Genomic DNA, 15,393 nt, shown 5'->3' on the forward strand with positions numbered 1-15,393 from the left:
ATCTGAAGAGGCGGGTGGGCCAGTGCCTATGGTCAGCACACCTCAGTACGCATCTGATGATGAGACTCAGGTGCCACTTTCTGGTGCGCACTGTGCTCTCGAGACTACCCAGGAGAAGCAGTTGTTTGAAGAGGGTAGTGTAGATGATGAGGTCCTTGACCCATCATGGCATGAGGTACAGGAAGGTTATGGGAGCAGCTCTGAGGAAGAGATTCCCCGAATGGCCCAAAAAGGAGGGAGAGGGAGGGGGCAGACTTGGTTGCCTGTAGCCCCCACTTCAGCACCCATTAGGAGCATGCCTCTTCCAAAACCCAAAACGGGCGCTCCCAGGACCTGGTCCTTTTTTGACACAGTTGCAGATGACATTTGCTTTGTCAAATGCAAGCTGTGTAATCAGAAAGTGAAAAGAGGGAAAAGTGTCAGCAACCTCAATACCACAAACATGTGGAAACATGTGCGGACCAAGCACGTGTTGGCGTTATAAAGACACACTGAAGACCTAGGCCAACCTACAGAGCCACCTACCACCTCTTCAGCTCGTGTTGTAGCCTCTTCCTCCAGCTCACACACAGCTGGTTCGACTTCCTCAGAGGATCGCCATGGAAGAACCTCTGACACTGTTGTACAGTGACACAGTGTCATTCCACCCACAGCACCACGTTTCCTGTCATCCTCACACTCCCAGGCCAGTCTACAGCCATCGTTAGCACAGGCATGGGAGAAAAGGCGCCCATACTCGGCAAACCACCCCCGAGCACAGGCTCTGAATGCTGACATTGCAAAACTACTGGCCCTTGAAATGCTATCATTCAGGCTGGTGGAGACTGACACCTTCCGTAACTTGATGGCATTGGCAGTTCCACAATACAACATGCCCAGCCGCTTTTATTTCAGCAGGCAAACCATCCCAGCCCTGCAATAGCATGTGGAGGGAAAAATTAAACATGCGCTACAAAACGCCATCAGTAGCAAGGTCCACCTGACCACTGATGCGTGGACCAGTAAGCATGGACAGGGACGATACCTTTCCCTCACTGCCCATTGGGTAAATGTTGTGGAGCCGGGTACAGATCTTGAGAGTGGCGCTGTACATGTTCTGCCAACTCCAAGGATTGCAGGAATCCAGTCTGTACACATTGACTCCTCTTCATACTCCAGTTCCTCTGAATCAGCGCTGCAGGAGACGTCACGGTCTACCTCAACATCGACTCGTGAACGGTTACCTGTTACGACCGATATGAGCATAGCCGTGGCCAAACGTCAACAGGCCGGATTGAAATTAATTTATTTGGGGAATCGAAGCCACACAGCGCAGGAATGCCATCAAGCAGCAGAGCGACGTGTGGTTTGTGCCAGCGAATCTCCAGCCAGGCATGGTAGTGTGTGACAATGGCTGAAATCTGGTGGCAACTCTGGGCCTAGGCAACCTCACTCACATCCCATGTCTGGCACATGTGCTCAACTTGGTCGTGCAGAGTTTTTTGAGGGACTATCTGGATCTTGATGCACTGCTGCACAAGGTCCGCATAGAGTGCGCTCACTTGCGGCGTTCCAGCATCGCAAGATCGCGCATTGCAGCTTTGCAGCGCCGATTACGCCTTCCGGAACATCGCATCATATGTGACCTACCCACCAGGTGGAATTCAACGTTACATACAGTACAGACCAAAAGTTTGGACACACCTTCTCATTTAAAGATTTTTCTGTATTTTCATGACTTTGAAAATTGTACATTCACACTGAAGGCATCAAAACTATGAATTAACACATGTGGAATTATATACTTAACAAAAAAGTGTGAAACAACTGAAAATATGTCTTATCTACTAGGTTCTTCAAAGTAGCCACCTTTTGCTTTGATGACTGCTTTGCACACTCTTGGCATTCTCTTGATGAGCTTCAAGAGGTAGTCACCGGAAATGGTCTTCCAACAATCTTGAAGGAGTTCCCAGAGAGGCTTAGCACTTGTTGGCCCTTTTGCCTTCACTCTGCGGTCCAGCTCACCCCAAACCATCTCGATTGGGTTCAGGTCTGGTGACTGTGGAGGCCAGGTCATCTGGCGTAGCACCCCATCACTCTCCTGCTTGGTCAAATAGCCCTTACACAACCTGGAGGTGTGTTTGGGGTCATTGTCCTGTTGAAAAATAAATGATGGTCCAACTAAACGCAAACCGGATGGAATAGCATGCCGCTTCAAGATGCTGTGGTAGCCATGCTGGTTCAGTATGCCTTCAATTTTGAATAAATCCCCAATAGTGTCACCAGCAAAGCGCCCCCACACCATCACACCTCCTCCTCCATGCTTCATGGTGGGAACCAGGCATGTAGAGTCCATCCGTTCACCTTTTCTGCGTCGCACAAAGACACGGTGGTTGGGACCAAAGATCTCAAATTTGGATTCATCAGACCAAAGCACAGATTTCCACTGGTCTAATGACCATTCCTTGTGTTCTTTAGCCCAAACAAGTCTCTTCTGCTTGTTGCCTGTCCTTAGCAGTGGTTTCTTAGCAGCTATTTTACCATGAAGTCCTGCTGCACAAAGTCTCCTCTTAACAGTTGTTGAAGAGATGTGTCTGCTGCTAGAACTCTGTGTGGCATTGACCTGGTCTCTAATCTGAGCTTCTGTTAACCTGCCATTTCTGAGGCTGGTGACTTGGATAAACTTATCCTCAGAAGCAGGGGTGACTCTTGGTCTTCCTTTCCTGGGGCGGTCCTCATGTGAGCCAGTTTCTTTGTAGCGCTTGATGGTTTTTGCAAGTGCACTTGGGGGCCATCTTAAAGTAATGATGGCCACTCATTTTTCTTTACTCAGCTGCTTTTTTCTTGCCATAATACAAATTCTAACAGTCTATTCAGTAGGACTATCAGCTGTATATCCACCAGACTTCTGCACAACACAACTAATGGTCCCAACCCCATTTATAAGGGAAGAAATCCCACTTATTAAACCTGACAGGGCACACCTGTGAAGTGAAAACCATTTCCGGTGACTACCTCTTGAAGCTCATCAAGAGAATACCAAGAGTGTGCAAAGCAGTCATCAAAGCAAAAGGTGGCTACTTTGAAGAACCTAGAATATAAGACATATTTTCAGTTGTTTCACACTTTTTTGTTAAGTATATAATTCCACATGTGTTAAGTCATACTTTTGATGCCTTCAGTGTGAATGCACAATTTTCATAGTCATGAAAATACAGAAAAATCTTTAAATGAGAAGGTGTGTCCAAACTTTTGGTCTGTACTGTATGTTGGAGAGGTTGTGTGAGCAGCAGGCAGCAGTAATGGAGTACCAGCTGCAGCAGGCGCAAACAAGTCGCACTGCGCGCCGTTCACACTTCACCACCACTGAGTGGGCCACTATGAAGGACATCTGCCACGTTTTGCGTGCCTTCGATTATTCCTCGCGGATGGCGAGTGCAGATGATGCATTAGTCAGCATGACTATCCCCCTTATCTGCCTGCTTGAAAAAACACTGCAAGCACTAAGGGAGGAGGTTTTGGAATAGGAGGAGGGTGAGGAGTCACAAATGCCATCGGCTTCTGTACAGTCTGCGCAACGTGGTTCCTCATAAAGGCCTAGGCAGGGGACACTTTGTGAGGAGGATGAGGAGGAGTCAATGGAGGAGGAAGACATCTGTCCAGAGGAGGGAGGTACACAATGCTCTAGTAGTCAGTATCTAGAGCGAGGGTGCGGTGATGCAGAGCAGGCAGAGATCACGCCTCAAGCAGGGGCAGTGTTTCTTGGCCAGTTGGCAGTCTGCAGCACATGGTTGATTTCATGCTGTAGTGCCTGAGAAATGACCGCCGCATCGCCCACATTCTCAACACGGCTGACTATTGGGTGTCCACCCTCCTAGATCCTCGCGACAACTTACAAAGCCTCATAACACCGTTGAATCGGCAGCATAAAATGCGGGAGTACCAAGACACACTGGTGCATTCCATCATGTTCTCCATTCCACCTGAGAGCAGTGCTGCTAGTGCTTTACAAAGCAGCTCAGTGCGTCGAGGTAGTGGAGGAAGCTCTGCACAAAGAGGGAGCAGAAGCAGCGCCTCAGCACAAGGCAAGACCAGTATGGCCCAAATGTGGCAAAGTTTTGTGTCCCCGCCAAAAATGTCTACACCATCACAGACGGCTCCAGTCAGCAGGAGGCAACGTTTCCGTCAGATGGTGACAGACTACATGTCTTGCCCTGTCAGTGTACTCCCAGACAGCTCTTCCCTCTTCAAGTTTTGGGTCTCTAAGCTGCATACATGGCCAGAGCTTAGCTAGTATGCATTGGAGGTGCTGGTTTGCCCTGCTGCTAGTGTATTATCGGAACGCGCCGTTAGTGCCGCAGGTGGTGTACTAACAGACCGTCGCATCCGACTATCCTCCGATAATGTTGACCGGCTTACTTTTCTGAAAATGAACAAGGCCTGGATCTCGCATGAATTTGCCAGTCCTCTTCCAGATTAAATAATTGGTTGGCAACAGTATCCAGGTCTCCTGTTGTGTTCATGTTTCTGCCACCTGAACTGTAATCCCTGGGCTCCAACACCGCCAGTTGCTGCTCAGAAGTGCCGTCTGCACAGTCAACACTTGCTCCAGTGTTATTGGGGTTCAGTAACGTCAGCTGTTCCCCTGCTGTGTGTCCGGCAATTTCTCCTGCTCTGTCCACATTCACACTACTACTGATTTTAAACTTGCTCCAATTAGGCCTCTGGCTCCTCTCTGTTTTCACTATTTACCCTGGGCTCCAACACCGCCAGTTGCTGCTCAGAAGTGCCGTCTGCACAGTCAACACTTGCTCCAGTGTTATTGGGGTTCAGTAACGTCAGCTGATCCCCTGCTGTGTGCCCGGCAATTTCTCCTGCTCTGTCCACATTCACACTACTACTGATTTTAAACGTGCTCCAATTAGGCCTCTGGCTCCACTCTGTTTTTAGTATTTACCCTGGGCTCCAACACCGCCAGTTGCTGTTCAGAAGTGCCGTCTGCACAGTCAACACTTACTCCAGTGTTATTGGGGTTCAGTAACGTCAGCTGATCCCCTGCTGTGTGCCCGGCAATTTCTCCTGCTCTGTCCACATTCACACTACTACTGATTTTAAACTTGCTCCAATTAGGCCTCTGGCTCCACTCTGTTTTTAGTATTAACCCTGGGTTCCAGCACCACCAGTTGCTGCTCAGAAGTGCTGTCTGCACAGTCAACACTTGCTCCAGTGTTATTGGGGTTCAGTAACGTCAGCTGTTCCCCTGCTGTGTGTCCGGCAATTTCTCCTGCTCTGTCCACATTCACACTAATACTGATTTTAAACTTGCTCCAATTAGGCCTCTGGCTCCTCTCTGTTTTCACTATTTACCCTGGGCTCCAACACCGCCAGTTGCTGCTCAGAAGTGCCGTCTGCACAGTCAACACTTGCTCCAGTGTTATTGGGGTTCAGTAACGTCAGCTGATCCCCTGCTGTGTGCCCGGCAATTTCTCCTGCTCTGTCCACATTCACACTACTACTGATTTTAAACTTGCTCCAATTAGGCCTCTGGCTCCACTCTGTTTTTAGTATTAACCCTGGGTTCCAGCACCGCCAGTTGTTTCCCAGCAGTGTCTTTGGCACGGGTACTCCCTCCTGCCAAGCCTTTTTCCAGCACGCCAGCTGTTTCCAGGTAGTGTCAACGTCACTTTGCCTCCAATACGTTGTCCTGTCGTGTTGTGGTCGGGTTAGCCGACTCTATGGTGCCTGCAGTTTAGGTGACTCCTATGTGGGCTGCGGGATCTGGCAATGAAGGCTGGTTCCATAGTGCCAATAGGACAAGAACCCCCTGTAGGACTGTGGGTTTCGGTAACTCCGGCCGGCTCACGGCCTTGCAACTTTTTTTTTTCATGTGTACCTTCTGCTACCCATCCGGGTTCCAGTACCGTCAGCTGGTTCTCGGCAGTGCTTTTGGCTTAGGTGCCTCCTTCTCGGTATCCGAGTTCCACTAACGTCTGCTGGTCCTTGGTAGTGCTTTCTGGCACAGGTACCTCCTGCTTAGTAACCGGGTTCCAGTACCATCAGCTGGTCCTCGGTAGTTCCATTGTCTCTTGTACCTTCTACTACCCATCCGGGTTCCAGTACCGTCAGCTGGCTCTCGGCAGTGCCTTTGGCTTAGGTGCCTCCTTCTCGGCATCCGAGTTCCACCAACATCTGCTGGTCCTTGGTAGTGCTTTCTGGCACAGGTACCTTCGCCTTAGTAACCGGGTTCCAGTACCATCAGCTGGTCCTCGGTAGTTCCATTGGCTCTTGTACCTTCTGCTACCCATCCGGGTTCCAGCACCGCCAGCTGTTTCCCGGCAGTGTCTTTGGCACGGGTACTCCCTCCTGCCCAGCCTTTTTCCAGCACGCCAGCTGTTTCCGGGTAGTGTCAACGTCACTTTGCCTCCAATACGTTGTCCTGTCGTGTTGTGGTCGGGTTAGCCGACTCTATGGTGCCTGCAGTTTAGGTGACTCCTATGTGGGCTGCGGGATCTGGCAATGAAGGCTGGTTCCATAGTGCCAATAGGACAAGCACCCCCTGTAGGACTGTGGGTTTCGGTAACTCCGGCCGGCTCGCGGCCTTGCAACTTTTTTTTTTCATGTGTGCCTTCTGCTACCCATCCGGGTTCCAGTACCATCAGCTGGCTCTCGGCAGTGCCTTTGGCTTAGGTGCCTCCTTCTCGGTATCCGAGTTCCACTAACGTCTGCTGGTCCTTGGTAGTGCTTTCTGGCACAGGTACCTCCTGCTTAGTAACCGGGTTCCAGTACCATCAGCTGGTCCTCGGTAGTTCCATTGTCTCTTGTACCTTCTACTACCCATCCGGGTTCCAGTACCGTCAGCTGGTTCTCGGCAGTGCCTTTGGCTTAGGTGCCTCCTTCTCGGCATCCGAGTTCCACCAACATCTGCTGGTCCTTGGTAGTGCTTTCTGGCACAGGTACCTCCACCTTAATAACCGGGTTCCAGTACCATCAGCTGGTCCTCGGTAGTTCCATTGGCTCTTGTACCTTCTGCTACCCATCCGGGTTCCAGCACGGCCAGCTGTTTCCTGGCAGTGTCTTTGGCACGGGTACTCCCTCCTGCCCAGCCTTTTTCCAGCACGCCAGCTGTTTCCGGGTAGTGTCAACGTCACTGCCTCCAATACGTTGTCCTGTCGTGTTGTGGTCGCGTTAGCCGACTCTATGGTGTCTGCAGTTTAGGTGACTTCTATGTAGGCTGCGGGATCTGGCAATGAAGGCTGGTTCCATAGTGCCAATAGGACAAGCACCCCCTGTAGGACTGTGGGTTTCGGTAACTCCGGCCGGCTCGCGGCCTTGCAACTTTTTTTTTCATGTGTACCTTCTGCTACCCATCCGGGTTCCAGTGCCATCAGCTGGTCCTCGGTGGTTCCATTGGCTCTTGTACCTTCTGCCACCCATCTGGGTTCCAGTACCGTCAGCTGGTTATCGGCAGTGCCTTTGGCTTAGGTGCCTCCTTCTCGGTATCCGAGTTCCACCAACGTCTGCTGGTCCATGGTAGTGCTTTCTAGCACAGGTACCTCCTGCTTAGTAACCGGGTTCCAGTACCATCAGCTGGTCCTCGGTAGTTCCATTGGCTCTTGTACCTTCTGCTACCCATCCGGGTTCCAGTACCGTCAGCTGGTTCTCGGCAGTTCCTCAGCCTTCTTGTACCTTCTGCTACATTTCCAAGTTCAAGCTTTTTGAAATGGTTTTGGTAATCACTCTGGATCTCCCTGACGACGACCCTGAAGACGACGACCCTGAAGACCTCCCCGAAGAAGACGAGGACCCCGAAGATGGGGACCCTGAAGACGACGACCCTGAAGACCACCCTGAAGAAGACGAGGACCCCGAAGACGACGACCCTGAAGACGACGACCCTGAAGACGACCCCGAAGAAGACGAGGACCCCGAAGACGACGACCCTGAAGACCACCCCAAAGAAGACGAGGACCCCGAAGACGACGACTCTGAAGACGACGACCCTGAAGACCACCTCAAAGAAGACCAAGAAGATGACCCTGAAGAAGATGACAAGAGGACAAAGAACAAGAAGACAACCACCTAGATACAGAAGAACAAGAGACAGAAGACCAAGAAGCAGAAGAACAAGAAGCTACAGAACAAAAAGCAGAAGAACATTAAGCATAAGACTAAAAATCAGAGCAAAAGATATTATCTAAATAATAAGCAGAAGAAGACTAAGCAGTGTATGGGGGTGAGTTCGTTCCTCCTCGTGGTGCCCCTGGAAAATACCTGCTGCTGCAGGCCAAACTGAATGCGGACAAATCCTGTTGTAAATCTTTTGTGACAGGCAGAACGGAAGGTGTAATCCTCAAACTTTTATAGATAACAACTACAGGAATGCCTGTCACAAATAAGAATATGATGAAGAAGAAGAAGATGAAGAAGATGAAGAAGTAGAATATGAAGAAGAATAATAGTTGAATAAGAAGAATATGAAGAATGTAAAAAAAAAGATTAATAGGAAGAAGGTGAAGAAGAAGAAGATGAATAAGGTGAAGAAGAAGTTGATGAAAAAGATGCTGCTGCTGAGGATGATGAAGGAGAAAGTGTGGGAGAAGTAAAAAAGAAGGTGAAGAGCATGGAAGTAGTGAAACATAAATATCTGACCAAATATAAAAAAGCTTAACATAGTCAATATCTTTGTAACTCCAAACGTCTTAAAAAAAATATTAATTCCTGCTATTCCATTTGATTGGGCTAAACCTCTATGCCTTTATTGTCTCCCCCACCTCCCCCAATACATTCTACATTATTCTTAGTTGTTTTCCTTCATGTAGAATTAACCTACAAGGAAAGAAAGGGTTTATTTTCATTCCGATATTTGTGTCCCATTGACTTGCATTGGTTTCCGGTATCGGAATCGGCGATATCCGATATTTTTTGGGTATCTGTCCGATCCAATCCGATCCAATATTTCCCGATATCGGAAGGTATCACTCAACACTATTCCTAACGTTATACAGCAGGGGATATCTCAGTTTGAATTAGTTTGGAGTATATTTTGTATATGATATACAGGCCTCATCCACAATAAAAAAATACTTTCTTCTGTTACTAATGTGATACAGTAGGGGACATCTCAGTTTGAAATTGTTAGTAGCATATCTTCTATATTATACAGGCCTCATCCACACTAAAAAAAAAACTTTCTTCTGTTACAAAAGTGATACAGTAGGGGACATCTCAGTTTTAAATTGTTCGTAGCATATCTCCTATGTTATACAGGCCTCATCAACACTAAAAAAAGTACTTTCTTCGGTTACTAACGTTATACACTAGGGGACATCTCAAGGTGCCAAGGGAGGGTGGTTCACTGTGATCAAGGGGGGTTGGCGATACAAGAAAAACTGTTAGGCTTGCGAGCAACAGTCAGAACATGAAGAAGATCATCATCCCCTCTCTGTTCGTGTCTGGCGGGAGGGGACGGAGGAAACAAGCATCAGAATTACCCAGCCACCAACACAGCATGAGCTTGAACCTCATGAAAGAGCCCGACATATGAGTGCGTTCTTGCTGCACTATCTGCAACATGATCCCTGTATAGTAAGGATTCGAAATAGTGCTGACTACTGGGTTGCCACTGTTAGATCCACGTTATAAGATAAAATTCTGCCAGATGCTTCCCGCCCTGGAAAGGGACTCGCAAATACTGGAATATCGAAACACGCTTTTACACAACCTTAACACAGGTTTTCCCCAAGACAGCAGTGAGGCACACAGAGTTCATCGCAGCTCTACACTTCCAACCTCCGGCACGTCAATTCGTCAACGCGAAAATATTAGCAGCAGCAGTAGTGTAAGTGGCAGAAGCAATTTCTGTGAGTCCTTTCACACATTTTTTAGACCAGCTTGTGCACCAGCACAACAGAGTACAAGTCTGACACATGGTGAACGACTTGAGAGGATGGTGCACTCCTGATTGAGTCTCTATCTGCTGGGTTGGCTGTAGTGGAGGAGGTTTTGGTTCCTAATTCTACAATTTCTACTGTAGTGAAATTAATGCCACTTTGCTGGTGTCTGCCAATAATTTGTGGAATTGTGGGGAATCCTGATTGGGTCTCCATCTATTGGGTTTGGCTGTAGTGGAAGAGGTTTCTGTCTCCATTAAACTACTTCTACTCTGGTGAAATTGATGCCACTTTTGTGGTGTTAGGCCCTAATTTGGGGAAATGAAAACTCTTCTGATTGAGTCTACATCTACTGGGTTGGCTGTAGTGGAAGAGGTGTCGGTCCTAATTAAACTATTTCTACTGTAGTGAAATTGATGTCACTTTGCTGGTGTCTGCCACTAATTTTTGGAAATGTGGAAAATCCTGATTGGGTCTCCATCTGCTGGGTTTGGCTGTAGTGGAAAAGAGTTGTCGGCCACCATTATACTATTTCTACTCTAGTGAAATTAATTCTTTGGTGCAGATATTTTTGTCACAGGGGTACACAACATATAATCTAAATTGGTTTCCTTAGTATTGTGGTATATAAAGCAGGCTATATTTCATCTTTTAATTCTTTGGTGCTGATCTTGTTCTCCATACAGGGGTACACATTAGTAATGAGAGAGCACTAAATGTGCTCAACTTAGTGGTTCAGCGGTTTCTCAAAACCTACCCAGATCTGCCAGAGCTGCTTGTGAAAGTACAACGCGTGTGTGCCTATTTCAGAAAGTCAGCTATAGCTTCCGCCAGTCTAATAACTAAAATTCCTGAGGTACGGAAATTGTGGATGGCTTTGCTTCCGGTACTGGGTGCTAATACCAAACCGTGGCGTGCCATTCACAGAATATTCCTGGCAGGTTGGAGACAAGCTCATTCCCAAAGAAAAAGTACCAGCAAGCTAAGGAGATGGTGGCCTCTATCATCATAAAGGAGTTTGCTCGTTGTCTGTCTAGTAGTCTGGCTTTTATACTAAAAATCCTGCTCATTTTTATAGTTTTAAGTGAGCACGCAGAGATCGTGGCTTCTGCAGCAGAGCTTCCAGGCCGGGATAGTGGCAGAGAAATTGCTGTACCATCAGGTTGAGGATGCGAGCCATGCAAGGCACGTGTCTGAGGTTGCCCTAGCATAGGGCTGCCACTGGGTTTGCACTGTTATCGCACACGGCCTTCCCTTGCTTCAGGTTCATTGGAGACAGCCATTGCTCAAACTCGGCCCGGAGAACTGTCCACAACTCTTCAGCTGTATGATTGCAATCTCCAAGGCATATTAATTTTAACACTGCCTGATTGCGGTGAGCCCTGGCTCCCCAGTATGGAGATAGGGGGATTCTCTCTGCACTGTTGGAACGTGTGTCTAATTAAGGCACAGGTTGAGGGCGCAGATGGAGGCCTTAGAGGAGGTGGAGGATGCAGAAGCACTGGAGGAAGTGTTAGATACAGAGGTTTGTCCCGCAAGCCTTGGGGATTCCAACACTTGCTGTCTAGTAACACCTTGGTGTCCAGTGGTTTAGTTCTCCATCCCCTGATGTGTAGTGGTTTAGTTCTCCAACCCTAGCTGTTTAGTAGGTTAGTTTTCCAACCCCGGTTGTCTTATTAGTTTAGTTCTCCAACCCCTCTTTTCTATTAGTTTAGTTCTCCATGTTCTGGTGTGTATTTGTTTCTTTTTCCAACCTTAGCTGTTTAGTAGTTTAGTTTTCCAACCCCTGTTGTATATTACTTTAGTTCTCCATGTTCTGGTGTGTATTTATTTCTTTCTCCAACCCATCCATGCCCACCCCCAGGGGTTAACGTCTGGTGACGAGGGTTTGGATACTTCTCGGACCCTACTTGGTCGGGGCCCAGATCAACTGAAAAAAATTTTGGGCATCGCTACACATGCTTTCCCCCTCTTGAGTCTGTGAAGCTTTGGATCAGACCTCTAATGCCCGGAATAGAATGTGTGAACAGCTCTGCAAACTCGCCCATCTGTGCTTCCGCACTGTCAGTTGGCCGATTGGATAGTTGTGACGTGGGTGAAAACAAGGGTAATTGGGGTGCCACCTCTGAGGACTGTACTGTGTGTGATGTTAAATTGGAAGAAGAGGAGCAGAGGCCACTTGATGCAGCGCTTGTCATCTACTGGAGCACAGGTTCTTCCTGGCCCTCATCTACAAGGCATACCACTGTGCGACTGCCAAAGAAAGGGAGTGGAGTCCAGTAACAGAAGTTTTCAAAATGCTGCACAGTTGCTCACTGCAGCAAAACAAATCTACTTCTCATCTCTCATATCATACGTGCCTCACAACCCTAAACAGCTATTCAGTACTTTCAAGTCCCTCCTCTGTCCACCAGCTCCCCCTCCCTCTCCTCTCCTTTCCTCTCAGCTGAAGACTTAGCCTCATTCTTCAAGCAGAAGATTGACAACGTAGGGCAAAGCTTTTGCTTAAAGTCCCAACAGCCCTTTCTCATAAAGACTCAACTCTCCTCCTCCAAAACCAGCTTCTCCGCCATCTCGGAAGATTATCTTTACTGTTCAAATCACATCTCGCCACCTGTGAACTTGACCCAATACTGTCCCAAATCATTTCAAACCGTGCCACAGTCTTCATCCCAAGCCTAACCCTCCTCTTCAACCTCTCACTAACAACTGGTGTCTTCCCCTCATGATTCAAACATACCTCAATCACACCCATCCTCCAAAAGCCCTTTCTTGACCCATCCTATGTTTAGCTATTGCCCCATCTCACTTCTCACCTATGCCTCCAAACTACTGGATTGACAAGTCTATTTTGAACTGTCCTCCCACATGTCCTCCTGCTCCCTCTTTGACCACTTACAATCTGGCTTCTGACCGCATCACTCCACTGAAACTGCCCTGACTAAGGTCACCAATGACCTACTAACTGCCACATCCAAGCTAGACTACTCTGTCCTCCTCCTTCTAGACCTGTCATCTGCCTTTAACACAATAGACCATACCCTCTTACGACAGACTCTCATCTCTCGGGCTTCACAGACTTGGCCCTGTCTTGGATCTTTTCATACCTAACTGACAGGACATTCAGTGTCTCCCACTCACACACCACCTCCTCATCTCACCCCCTATGTGTCGGTATCCCCCAAGGTTCAGTTCTAGGACCCAGGATCTTCTCCATCTACACTTTTGGCCTGGGATGGCTTTCGGTATCACCTCTATGCTGATGACACACAGATCTACCTCTCTGGACCTGATATCAACTCCTTACTAAGCAGAATCCCACAATGTGTGTCCTCTATTTCTTCTTTCTTCTCTGCTAGATTTTTAAAAATTAACATGGATAAAACAGAATGCATCAGCTTTCTACCATCTCATTCATCCCCCCACAACTCACCTATCCATCAAAGTGAATGGCTGCCCACTCTCCCTAGTCCCGCAAGCTTGACTCTAATCTGTCCTTCAAATGTCAGATCCAAGTCCTTTCCATTTGCTGCTGACTCCAACTCCAAAGTATCTCGGGGATCCGCACATTCCTCAACCATGAATTTAGAAAAACACCAGTGCACGCCCTCATCATCTCCTGCCTCGACTACTACAAGTTTCTGCTCTGTGGCCTCCCTTCTACCACTCTCGCACTCCTCCAATCCATCCTAAACTTTGCTGGCTGAATATTCAACCTGTTATGCCGCTATTCCCAGGCTTCTCCCTTCTGTCAATCCCTGCGCTTGCTCCCTGTTGCCCAGAGACTCCAGTTGAAAAGCCTAGCTTTGGCATACCAAGCCATCGAAAACCTGTCTCCTCCATACATGTGTGACCTAGTCTCCCTGCACGCAACCTCCCATCCTCCCAAGATCTCCTTCTCTACTTCCCTCTTCTTGTCACAATTGCATACAAGATTTGTTCCGTGCATCCCCCCTACTGTGTAACTCTGTACCCCAACACATCAGACTGTCGTCTACCATGGAAACCTTGAAAAGGAAGCTGAAGACCCACTTTTTGTGACACTCTGCGGTAACTATCGCTTCCGCATACCGCTGCATGACTAGCTGTATACTGACCTACTGTACCCTCACCCATCCCTTGTACATTGTTTGTGAGCTCTCGCGAGCAGGGTCCTCTCTCCTGTTATACCAGTCGGTGACCCCTTTTCACATGTAACGCGCCATGGAAAAAATGTCGCTGTAATAGTAATAATAATTATAGTACTTATACTCTGGGTCAATTGATGGCACTTTCCTGGTGTCTACCACTAATTTGATGTGTTTTGGCAGCTTTTGAAGGTGTTGTATATGCTTTTTTTTTGTCCCCCCATTGAATCCTATTGTTTTTGAAAATGTTCGTCGAATGTTCGACGAACAAAATCGGCAAACATCTAAATATTAGGTGAACATTTCCAAATCGAACATTGAAATGTTCGCTCATCTCTAATAGATAATAGACAATAGATGGATAATAAATAGACAGATAATAGATAGATGATAGATAGACTGCTAGGCAGATAATAGACAGATATCATCTTTACCGCTGACACTCAGTGATGTTGTCTCTGACGTCTCCGTACTCTCGTATTCCCATTCTACAATGATTTTCATCTCTGGATCTCTGAATCGATAACCAGGGACCTGGACGACACTGGTGACCTCATATGTGATATCATCGTCCTGTGCACTGTTTCCACAGCTGATAATCCCCATTTACCAGACTGATCTTCTCTATACCAGGAGATGTTTATATCTTTAGGGTAAAACTTCTGTAGATTCAGAGAGAACCGAACACGAGATGAATCTGCCTTAGTGATCTCTATAGGGGCCGACATCTGGGGTTTACCTGGAAATAGAATTAAAAATGATCAGATTGTATAAAAGTTGTAAAAATAGTCCTAAAAACTAAACATAAATATTGGACATTTCTTAATTAGATTCTTAGCTTTCTTCGTGTACTCTTTCATAGGTAGGTCTCAAAGGGGTTGTCCAGGATCAAGAAAAAACAGGCCAATAAATTTACTATAAAATAACAGCATTACTTGTGTATGACATCCCCCGCCACACCACTGCCGCTGCTCAGGAGATCCCTATTGGCTTGTGTGACCGCTGCAGTCAATCACTTTCACTGTTGCTCAGCATTTGATATAGGGTCACATGACCGGCCAAAATACGTGCAGGAAAATATCGTCATGTTTTGTAGAGTGAAATTGTTCATGGGATTTTTATTCCTCTTAACAAGTGATTGTGCAGCATATATGATATGGTAGGAAGCGTGTGACGATACCGAGATGAAACCTAAAAGGATTGTATATTTCCCTCAGGCTGCAGTTATGTAGAGACTCATAATGTAAGGTTTAATTTCAGGTGACGGCTGCCGTACAATGAAGAGCGCAGAAGAGCAGGCGGCAAAAAGGATCTACTGACTGCAGTTGTAGATCAAGAAAACCTGCAGAAAGTCTCTATGTGGTCCCCAATGATGGTGTGTCCGTCGTACTGCAAGT

At 47.4% G+C, this 15,393-nt stretch overlaps 1 protein-coding gene across 1 annotated transcript in view; it reads right to left on the reverse strand.

The window, feature by feature from the left end:
- LOC141162492 (uncharacterized) overlaps nucleotides 1-15,393 on the reverse strand; it is a 51,961-nt gene that overhangs the window by 23,764 nt on the left and 12,804 nt on the right. Inside the window, exon 4 of the mRNA XM_073648660.1 lies at nucleotides 14,431-14,735. The gene's annotated coding sequence lies outside the window, so the exon portion shown is untranslated. The remainder of the gene's footprint in view (nucleotides 1-14,430; nucleotides 14,736-15,393) is intronic.

The sequence above is a fragment of the Phyllobates terribilis genome, unplaced genomic scaffold (genome assembly GCF_046119375.1).
Source record: "Phyllobates terribilis strain yellow unplaced genomic scaffold, ASM4611937v1 Scaffold_9__5_contigs__length_417890890, whole genome shotgun sequence".
Lineage (NCBI taxonomy): Eukaryota > Metazoa > Chordata > Amphibia > Anura > Dendrobatidae > Phyllobates > Phyllobates terribilis.